The sequence below is a fragment of the Melanaphis sacchari genome, unplaced genomic scaffold (assembly GCF_002803265.2).
Source record: "Melanaphis sacchari strain LSU unplaced genomic scaffold, SCAv2.0 Contig93_pilon_pilon, whole genome shotgun sequence".
Taxonomy (NCBI): Eukaryota; Metazoa; Arthropoda; class Insecta; order Hemiptera; family Aphididae; genus Melanaphis; species Melanaphis sacchari.
Genome location: NW_020271665.1, coordinates 446,335 through 459,240, shown reverse-complemented (window position 1 = coordinate 459,240; position 12,906 = coordinate 446,335).

Genomic DNA, 12,906 nt, shown 5'->3' with positions numbered 1-12,906 from the left:
ATGTAGAGAGTTTAGAAAGGCTTGTCTGAATACATACACAAAATAATATAGGATGTATTGAAATCGATTTTAAAATAAGCTCTGCACCGATTACCAATTAAATCACGCTATACAACTAGAATACCTTCACTATAATTTAAGATTAGTAATATGCGGACAAATCTTACAGATTATGTTTCAATTATAATAATATTATAAACCTTGACGTAAGTTTAATTTTAAAACAAACGCACGTGTATTGTATGCACATATATATTGTATTTTTCAATTAAAGTTTAGTTATGAAGGTAAAAAATATAAATTAGGGTTGAATAATGAGTTTAGTTCTATTAAACCAACTAGATAATGTTCAAACAAACAAACAAAAAAAAAATTATTCCTCTTAAATATTTTTTCCACGGCTAATAATTAATATTATGTAGGTATAAACATATCATAATTATTATCATCTATTTCATTTTTTTAATCATCACATTTTAACACAAACAGTTTATTTAAATTTAAAATTTAAAGAAAAAATTGAAATTATTCTACTTTCTATTATCTAGAGCTTAAATATATAAATATAATTGTAAATAAAAATCGCACGATCAACTTAGTTAAGAACAGTATTTAATTTTTTTTTTTCGAATTTAAATCAGAATATGTTACTAACTTTAAGTGTATTTATTTGTATGCTTAACTTAAAGGTAACAGTAAAAACATTCTTATATTAATGGTAATAAAGTATACAGTTTATTATTTAAAACTGAATATATAATTAAATATATTTTTTTAACGTTTTAATCAAAAAAAAAAAAAAATCCAGACAAAATTATTAAAATGAATTATTATGGCACGTTCTATATTTAAGTGATATTTTATCTAATACAACTATTTCGCTAACTTTAGATTATTTTTAATATTTATCTTTTTACGATAAAAAAATAATTAAATATATGCCGATACAATATATGTTATAACTCTCAACGTTGTTTAAATGTCTTATTATTATTGTAGGAAACGGTATATATGTATTATATAATATTAAAATTTGAAACACCATTTTATTTTTCATACTTTTCTATAAGTGTTAAAATACATTTACTAAACGCTCAAGTGTAAATATATTAGTTATTTTATATGATATTGTTATAACAATCAAAGTATACCTAAAGTGTACAATCCCAAAAAATATTCGGTAGACATTTTTGTCAAAAAATATTCTGATGAAAACATTATTTGTTTATTCAACATAAAAACAATATCTATGCTGGTTTATTAATAGGATAATTATTATATGTATCATAATATAGAATTGTTCGTTTTAGATTTTGAGCCGAGCAATATGTGTGTGTGTTTTTTTTTTTTGTTTTTTATCATTATCTTTTGGAGAAAATATTTTTATTTTTTTTTTTTTTATTGAACTTAAGCCCGGCAACTAGGGCCATTAGCTGTTTGTAAGGGTTACGTTGTAGGTTGGTACGGTAGGTTGTATTTTTTATGATTGTTACGGTTGATAGCAAACACGTGTATGTGTGGCAAGGTTTTTAACCACTATGATCCCGAGTGGTCACCCATCCGGGAGCTAGTAGCTGTGGCCGTTACTTACTCTCAGTCGCATTCCGCGACTGGTAGCAGCCAACGCGCCACGCCAAGCCACGAGAAGAAAATATTTTGATAATGATTCAATCTAAACAATTTTGAGAGTTTTTTTCTGGTAAAAAATTTAATGTAATTGGTAAAAGTAAAAATATCCAGTAATTTACTACAGTGATATTAATAAAAAATAGATTATTAATAGTACCTATTATATGTAAATTATGAAATGTCTGTATATAAATAGTGACTATCGCAGTTACACCATACTATTTGTTCAAAATCGTTTTTTTTTTATAGAATGTGGTATCATTTAATTACAATTTAGAATATCCATTACAGTAATTCATTCAACGTTCAGCTACTTTATATTTAAGTGACTTCTAAGCTTTTTATATCGTCGTTACTATTTTATTTGTACTTTTTTTTTTATTATTAAATTATCTACTTCGTAGTTTAGTTCTTATCACGATACAAGTATTTTGTTATCACTTAACGAGAATTAATAATTAAGGTATTAAGCTATTAGAAATTAAAAATGTTAAATGGTATTACCTTTTTTATTGCTGAATTTTGTAAATGCTTATTATAATATTCTATGATTTATTTATTTTTATTTATTATATATTTATTTATATATTATATAATATTCGGCTGCATAGGGCATTGGTCTCAATTATCATGTTACACATTTATATTATAATGTCATAAGTATAAGTATACACTATGATTTATGCTTCTATGTACAGTGTGAAGCTTTTTTTAGCTCAGAAACTAGCTTAACTGCTTAAGCCCATCAAAAAAACGAGCGAAGGGGATGGATAAAAATATTGCCAGAACAGAGTCTAAAATATGTATACCACCTCCAATCATAGTCTTTAATTTTAATACAAGACTTAGTTAGCAATTTAATTCAAAAAGAAGCTACCATCTATAAACAGCAATTATAAATTATCGCTAATGGTGACATACAGATAATTGACAGGATGAGCACCAATTTAATCAAATATTAAAAATTCTTGGAGATAACGACATTGAGTATTGCAAATATCAATGAAAAGTACAAACACAATTTCGTTTTGCATTTTGCGGATTGCACTCCGAAACTGACCTTGAAAGATACTTAGTTGACAAGGATAATTTTTTAAATGTATTGCTGTCGAGTATTTATTGACCTACCTTGTCGAAGTTTTCGATAAAATTTGACATGAAGATTGACTGATTATTCATGAAACTAAGAGTATAACAGTCACACGCTTAATGCACACTTATATATTTTACCTAAATGGAAGTCAAGTCATGCATTATTAATAAGTAATAAAAGATTAGAAAAATATACCATCTACAAGATACTATTTTAAAATCTACTTTCCATCTACTCTAAATACCTGATATTCGAATTAACTACAACTCAATAACCGTTATGTCTGCTGAGATACTTACATTTTAATAACAAGTATTGACAAATAGGTTATGACTGATAATTTTTAGATTATAATCGAAAAAAATAAAAGTCGTTAATTAGATGAGGAATTGAAAAAATGAGAAAAAATAGTGATAAATTAATGTATATAAATTATACTGTACGTAAAACGAAAAAGTTAAGTTTTGATGGATTACATAACAATCCCACAAAAAGATTCAACTAAATACTTGGATAAGGTACCTCTACTCCTGCCTGAATCAATAGCACTATGTCTGTTAGGAAAGTTTGCAAATCAAAGAAAGACGTGTTAGTTATACTATATAGTTGGAAGACATTCCATACAAGACCTGTCAAATAATATGCAGCTTTATGTAATTGTTATTACACTAATTTGGACTTATGTCATGGTATACAACTCAAAGGTTTTGTAAAAAAATGTAACATTAAGTCATTTAACATTTTAAAAATATTGTTTTCGTACCATTATCACTGAATATCAGTTTAATAGAAGTTATTTAATCTATTGTGATCTCAATATGTTAGGATGAAATCAACAAAATAATAATAAAAAAAAATTTTTTTAAAAAAAATAGCAGAAAAATAAATAAGAATTTATAAAATATTTAATCTAAAATGACAACAAAAATATTTTTAAAATTTGTAGAATATTTTATATTACATATTCTAGTAGTTTAAAAAATACTAAGCTATTATATTTTTGCACTTATTTTCAATAAATACTTACCAATCGTTTTGATTATTATTAACGATAAATTAAATTGAATATCACGTAATCATCGTGTTATTTTAAATTATTATATCAGATTAGAATTAATGTGAAATTATCACAAGTTCTTAAAATAGTAACCATTAAATTTAATTAAACTAATATTATATTTTTCATGATTATTAGTTTTTTAATTTTAGATGATTTCAAAAAGTTTTATTATTCATTACCAAATTTATATAAAAATAATTAAGTATGATTATAATTGATTATATTATTTAATTAATAATTTCTTTTAGAAATAATTATGAATATTATTCGGTAATTAGTTGCATTTCAAAATTACTAAACACTAATTACTATATTTATTCAAATTTATAACGGATTGTGAGAGCCTAGAAACATAAAAAAGTTAAGTAATTAGTGAAAAATAATCTAAAGTTACAAGTTTATATGGTTATTGGTTACTATTTAATAAGAAAATGCTATGTCGTCAAAGCTAATGTCTATATTGACCAAACGTATAAAATGGAGTAGGGGTGAATTATATAAATAGTTAAAGGTTGAAATATGTATGTAAAAGGGAGTAGAATTTCTCAACTGACGAGAAGACATTTTATATTATACCTTACCTACTCTAGATGGTTAAATTTAGTAAAATGTTTTAGAAAGTAAATTATTATTTAATCACTTGGTATTATTTATTATTTATCAATAATAAAGTATATAAGTATTAGATGTTATAAAAATTAAAACGAATGCCTTATCATTGATCATTTTTTTTTTTTTTTATACACTACACACGATAACAATTATTACTAATAATATACAAATGTTATTTTTTAGTATCTAATAAAAAATAAGGGTTAAAAATTTCAATTAAAAGATCTGATTACGGATAGGTTAAAAAATATAGATGCTTAAAAAATAAAATGTACCATGTAAATTGTATACCTTTATTCAATTCGTGTACATACTTTATAGTAACTATAGTTAAACTTGGCTTCGAGTGTGAATTATTATTATAAATCTGACGGAGTATACTTTTAGAATTTTAGAGTTTTAATTTTAAATCAATGGTTGATATAAATATAAATATTAAATTTAAAGATTGAAAAACGGGCCTAGAAAAGCAATCAAGCATTCACATTAGTTATTCGGATTTTGAATTTATCGTTTATTCAGGAACTAACTTTGTAAATTCTATCAAATCAAATCGACAATATTAATACATGTTTCGACAAAATTTAATGGATGGGATACACGATAACTTGGACTGCTCGTAAGTGGAATAGATAAAAATTGCTTGTAAATTGTTGACACTATTTTCAGATTGATATATAGTGACCGGTGGGTCAAGCTCATGAATGTAACCAAACCTAACTCTGTGAGGATTTTATATGGTTTCGTGAAAATGGCGAGTCTTAAATATTTATATAATAAATTACAAATTAATTATGTCTAGTGTTTAATATCAAGCTTCTGTGAATGATGTTTGTAGTGGTTGAAATAACGTTATGGTGGTTGACACGTAATTAAAAAAAATTAACTAACAAAGTTAGTACCACTTCTTATTAATTTCTGAAACAACTATGGACACGGTACCTATAATTAATGTGTAATACTGTAATCGATAAAGTGTACGTAGGCAATACACACGGAAGAATATATTTAAGACAGTATAATTTTACACGGGATAATTTTTTTTGTCTGCAAAATCGTTTAATTAATCAATTAACGTTTAGTTTATTTTACATGGATAATAGTGTTCAGATGACATTGGACTTAATGGAAGTACACCACGACGCACGTCATTTCAGCCGTAATATTTAGTATAACTATTACTACATGTCGAATATCCGTATAGGAACTAAGTTCGACGCGTATACATTAATATATATATATATAATATGCCATTATTTCGACGTCACAGTACATGTTTTAGGTAAATTTTAAAAATAATAATATTTTCAACGAAGGCGATTGGTGACGGTTATGGCTTTTTCTGTTTACAAAACTCGTCTGTTTGACAATAAATCACTCAAAGCGATAATTAATTTAACACACAACTAGGATATTTATGGCCTTCATATTCTGTTGCCATTAATAAGTGTTGCAGAGGTGCTGGCAGCAGTTCGGAGCCGACTAATGAATAGAAACATTCATCTTGACACGCATTCCCTCTAGACCATGACAGTGAATAAAGTCTACCAGAATTCGGCTAATTTTCTAATTTTCCGCCAATACCTCAGGCACTTGTGTTATTATCGTTCACAGACAGCAATTGATTTTTTTCCTTCCCTATAGTTCTTATTCTTCCATTTAATAATTCTCACTAACATAAATCTTCTGCGGATCGATTGCTTTAGAACTCCACGATGTTTAGTGATGTTTTGAAAACTGTGTATTATAACTATTATAAGGTTAAATTACTGAAATGCGTTATTATTATCGTTATGATTATAATTATTATTATCATTATTTTATGTAGGTACTTAAGTATAAAATCAATTCATACTACAAACACATTTATTCATCGTGTATAAAAAGAAAATGAACAAATCTAAATACAGTGCGAGTATTATGTTTGCATAAATTTTATCTCATTATATGAAAATACATTTTATTTAAACATACTTTTACATTTATTATATCGTCATGATACTATTTTTGAAATATATTTTAATGAACAAACTAATGCTTTATTGTTAAAATATATTTTTATTCATTATATTAATATTACAGAATTTGATAAATTGATTCAATTATTTAAATTTTTTAAAAAAATCAATCGACCACAATATTTGTGTAATAAATGAAGTTAAAATAAATACTATTTATTTTTGTTGTTGTACATTTATTTTTTTTAAATATTTTATTCGTTTGTATTATCCTCTTTATTGGAATACAACAATATTTGAATATAATTTATTTCGTAAAAAAAAAAAAAAAAAAAAAATAATAATAATAACCAATATCATTTGAGTTATTACTTCTCTACTCTATAAACTACATTTTACATTTAACATTCATTGTGTTATAATATATTACAAGAAACAATAGATAATTATATTTTGTTTTATTACTAGGTAGGTATGCAATACTATTATTCATCCAAAAGAACATCACATTATTTGTAGTTTGTAGTGAATTATACCCGGTAACTACTAAAATGGTTTGAATGGTTATTTGACCTCAAAAATCAGTAAATCAATATTGATTTTAAAATAACAATACGATATTATTGCCTCGATGCTGAGGCATATATAAATGAAATTGAGTGATCTTAAATTAGAAACACATACTTGACATTCCGTAAACTAAAATATACATTAAATATATGGTTTACGCTTCCCCTTTCTATTGCCTTTATTCATTGTTATCACATTCATATAATAATATATATAACTATAAATTATAATAGCAATTTCATTAAAGTGAAGTTATGCGGGAGGAGAAGTATAATTTATGTTTTTGTTTTTATTTTAGACTTTTCGTTTTTCATATGTTGAATATTATAATGCTCAGTAGTCAGTAGAAGTAAACACTAAATACAAATAATAATTAAATCAGTATGGTGTTTACGGTTGAGAATATTGTTATTTTCAATATAAAAACTACAACTAAAACGTATAAATAAAAATATAAAAATCTTCAATTATTTTATTATTATTACAACAAAACTTTAATCCCTGAATCTATTAAAAAACTTGTAACAACAATATAGTGATTTTTGATTTGAAATTACTCCAGGATCGAGTATACTTGAGAAGTTGCCTTCAAAGTTTCCGGTTCTCTTTTCCATTATTAAAACACTAACTTTTAAATTGTTTTATTAATTAAAACGTACCGTCAATTTGATTTGAATTAATTTTTAAGCAATTCAATAAAATAAAAGTATACATGACAAATAAGTAGGTATGTCATAAAGAGTATGTAACAAATATAAATTGAGTAATAAATATTTTTGTTTTTAAAATTTTTAATTTTAATAATAAATTGATATATCTAATCTATCATACAAAAATACATTATCTGACTTTTTTCCGTTGGCCATTAAAATTTAAAAAGTAAGGTATGAATACTTAATACTTAACAGATTATAATATTGAAAAACTAATATTGGAAAAAAAAAACTAATATAAATTTAATCAAGAAATTGTATGGTTAGGTTGTATTGCTTTACAATAATTCATTTTCAATTTTTATTTCAAAATTTAAGTTGAAATACGTGGTACATTTATTTATTTTTTAAATCACTTATGTGTGTAATCAATATTATAATGTATCTAATATACGATTAAAATTAAAATTATTATTACCTACTTTGCCAACTATTTATATGGAATTCGATTGTGGTGCGTTTTATCTAAGATAATAGCGTTTCGATGTAATTAATAATTTATTACATTATGAAATTGAAGGAATGCCCTTTCAGCGTAATACGATGGATGACAACACATTAATATAATATATTGCTTGAAAATGTTGGTTTTTAATGTTTTTATCGACTTGATTATTTCCGTTATTTATAGTTAATGAATAATCGACTCATTAAATTCACACATTGCTCAGATATATTATTTCTAGTAATTGTTAAATGATTTGTATACACAAAAAAATAAAAAATGATAAAAAAATAAAAATAGTTCATGAACTCGAATCAATAAGTAATATACAATATCCAATGTTTTTTAAATATTAAATCTAAATAATTTGTTTGAATATTTTAATTTTGAAATGTTAAAATCTGTTGTGTATTTAATATTTAGTGAAAATTCCCGTTAGTAATTTTGTTTTAAAATAATATTAATCCGTCAAAACTGGTGTTATTGATTACTACTTTGATTTGAATAAATTAAAATAATAAATTGCTAAAGCTCTACGATATTCATTAACATGATTTATTCTGCAATTTTGAGGAGGGGGAAAGAAGAATACATAATTTCACCATTTATTTTTAAATACTAAAAAATATTGGTTCATATAATATTTATAAAATAAACATACAAAATTTGCCTATTTTAATAATTCAAATTTCTTTGGCAGAAGTTATATATGTGTTATATTGTGCCTTGTACTTATATATGCATACAATTGAAAGGATCGTAATTTACCCCTTTATGTGTACCTCTTTAATTAAAACGATACCATTGCATAGATCACTACACATTGAGCTTTATTACTTCAAACAACAGTAAATAAGAGTTGTGTCTTTGTTAGTATGGTATGCTTTGACTCTTAAGTTTAGCTCTCTATGGAAACACACAAAAAAAGGGAAAATATATATTAATAATGTAGTGTATTTATTTTTATGCCATCATGGACATAAATAATAAAAAGGAATGAAATACTTTTAATAACTTACTATTTACCATCAAACATTTTATAGTTTGAAGAAAAAACAAATAAATTACAAAATGCGCATACAACTAAAGTTTAGAAAGTTATATTTGCCCAAAGCATAAATTATATTAGTATGTAAATAATAACTACTGTCATATGAATATATTTTTGCATTTTTAATAAAACTATTCTATACATGAGAATTTAATTATGATTAATATGAAAAAATAATATAATATTTTAATCACGAAACATAAAACAAAAATTTGGGAGATAATACATTTATTTAAATAACTGATTTTCATGTGTTAAAAAAATATAAACAAAATATGAATCATATTTAAATTAATATATTTTTTTTAATGTACTATGGTATAAAATCAATCAAATTAATTAAATACAAGTAAATGGTTTTTTTCTACTCATGTTGTGTAAATAAATATAAATATTTTAAATAATTGTTTGAAAATTCAATTTTCTTGAGTAGATTGCGAATGAATATAATAAATTAACTATTAATAAATACAATTGAAAAATTAGAATTATCGTACACAATTAATTGCACCACCCTAATCAAAGTTTATTAAGCTGACAAGCCGCTTATGATGAATGATTTGTCTTCGATTATTCCAATAAATATTTTTACTTTATTTCAAACGAAAGTTATTCGTATTTTTTTTAATTTTCGTTTGATGGATTATATACTTTGAATCTTGCAACAATTTTTAGTAAAACGTATATTTAAAATATTTTGATCTCATTTAGATATTTAGTTTAAGTGTTCTGAATATTTATGAGAAGAATTTTAAATTTTAATTTCCCAAATGGCAATATTACTTAATTTATTATACTTAATTTAACATATAAAATAGATTTATACTTTTTAATTATTCCAGTTAATTACATATTTCTTTAATGTATTGATTAAACTATTTTTTAAATTTCTACAATGTAATAAAAATATTTTGCATTCGGTTTTCATGCATTAGTTTTTAAATTAATACATAGTTAAATATTGTAATTTTATTGTAGAAACCAAGAAGTGGTTCGACTGTAAGCATTAAATTAAATTGTAATATTTACTAAATGCTGAAATTGTTTGCAAGCATCTAAAAATATATTGCAGCAAAATTAACATAAAAACTAACTAGATAATGTAAATGTAAACTTGAATTGATTCTCAAACATCTCGACATCTTTTAGTTAAATGGAAATTTAATTAATTTCGGATAATGAGAACTGTCGGTGTAAGTTTATTGAAGAGATTAAGCTCAGAGATATAACTAAAGATAATAGGGCGCAGTATAAAATAAGAATGACTTATTCCATACAGATCATATGAAAGATAGGGTGGAAAAATATATCGTGAAAAGTTGTGCTAGTTTTAAACAGAAAGCTCATGTTAGTACTTTATTTATTTTTATTATAATATATTAATTTAAATTTTATAATTATATACTTTTTTTTTTAAGTAAAAATACCCAAACATAATTGTATATAATTGTCTATAGAAATATTTAAATTAAATGTATTTTTGTGCATATAACACTGCAATGATAGTGCAATAATATTATTTCATATCACAGTTAACTTTTCAGTATTTAGCTTATTAACTTTTAAATGTTAACTAATTTATTTATTTGCTTTAAAAAATAATTTGTAAAAAGGTTTTTTTATGTAAATAGTTCTAAATTTATCAATTCAATTAAATGTAAAAATGTTTAATAATAGTAAATACTAGTCATTAGATAGTGTAATTTAACGATACCCTGATAACTTGCATAAAAAATCGTCAGTTACAAGGAATTTCAAAAATAAAACCAATCATTTTTATTATAAAATGAGATTTTTGTAAAATTCGATTTACCGGATCCCATTATTCCAATATTCGTACTGAAGATAATTTTGAATATGGAAATTGAGTGGAAACTAGAATTTAGAATAACACCTACAAAAGGATTTTAATGGTCTAACAGTACACAGAACAATCGATTATGTTGTTGGTACATATAAAGATACTGTTGATTATATTAAAGTACCACTCCTGTGACTAGAAATATATAATATCTTATTAGAGGCTATTCTAATATTATATAATTTAAATTACGTGTTTGCAGAATAATAATTCTTATTATTTTATCGTGTGTTAAAATCGTTTCTGGACTTTTAATTTAATCTATCTATATTATATCTATTTAGATCTATATAATATTATGAACCATATGTACAAAGTGCTGTACAATCCATCATTTCACAACAGAAATATATTGCAAAATATAGCTTGTGTTATTTTTATTGGAATTGGGATTTACTGTTGATTTATTCTTTATATAATATCATTGAAAATCCTAAACTAATTGTTTATGATAATAATTGTAATTATTATTATTATCGTTATATTAATATGACAAAATTATGCTCAAAAATTATTATAAGTATGAAATTCTACAAAATACCATTATCTATACTTATTTTTTTTTTTAAAAATATTTTTGTTATTTCAATAAGTTATAATAATAGTATTATAGAGATTAAAAAAGATAATTTTTTTCTTTTAAATACAATTTTATAAATTCTAGTGTAAAATAAAAATAATAATATCACAACTATGTGATATTATTAGAAATGCTATTTATATGATTTTTATATAGCTAAAACGAGTTGTGTTTCAAGCATGAAATGTGTTTCTAGACTTTTCAGGTTATTCGAATTGTGTTTGATAATTTTTTTTGGGATACATAAACGAAATAAAGGTAAATTATTTATGTTGTATGATGATTACTTCAAATCAAGAAATTTGTTTATTTTAGATGTATACTTTATTAAAGAAAAATTGTTAGTTTGTCATATTTATAATTATCATAAATAGAAAATAAAAATAGTTACACATTAAGAAAATATTGAAATAAAACAATTTTTATTAATTCAAATTCAGAAATTTGGACATTTTTTAAATATATCAATATTATTTGTTTGTATATTGTAAGAAATCAAAATAACACTATATATCACTTCAGCTATAAAAAATTTGTGTGAATTTAGAATAATAATTTATGTTATATGTGAAATGTGGTTCTGTGTTAATATAACTACATAATCTAACCTTAAAATATACATCCCTGAAGAAACAAACAAACATGTCCAATAGGCTTAGATAACCACACGATAACTCACTGCGCTAACTGTAATGAAGTTCGAAATGATAGGACTGGAGTCGCTTAAGTGATATCTAATTCTTCTAACAAAAAACTTTACACTTGTAGAAAGTTTGATAAACTTTCAGTTTAAACTTTAAGGAACTTAGCTGATAATGTACTTAATAATTTGAATACATATCTTATTTAGTCGTACTTCATTGATAATTTTACTCAATTTAAATACAATTTTACAAGAAAAAAAATTGAGTATTAGATATAATACGAGAATGTTTTGTATGTTGTCTCTAGCAGTTAATGGTATAATTTAAATAAAATTTTAAATGATTTATAGACTTATATAGTTATATAAAATAAGTCAAGCGTTAAAATTTTTCTAGAAAAAAAAAAAAAAAAAAAACATTATAAAATTAATAGTTTCGTCATTGAATTCATAACAATACTATATAATGCAAATTTGATGTTTGAAAAAAAATGTGTTTATAAGACATAGATTATGCATTAAATATAAATGTTTCAAAATTCGTTAGGTAGTTGGTACATGGGGATTATATTTACTAAATTAAAAAATATATGCTTTACATAATACGATTTTCAAAATGATAAATTATGGACATAATGCAATAGACAACGATTAATAAATAACAGTTAAGGTTTAATATAAATTTATCTTT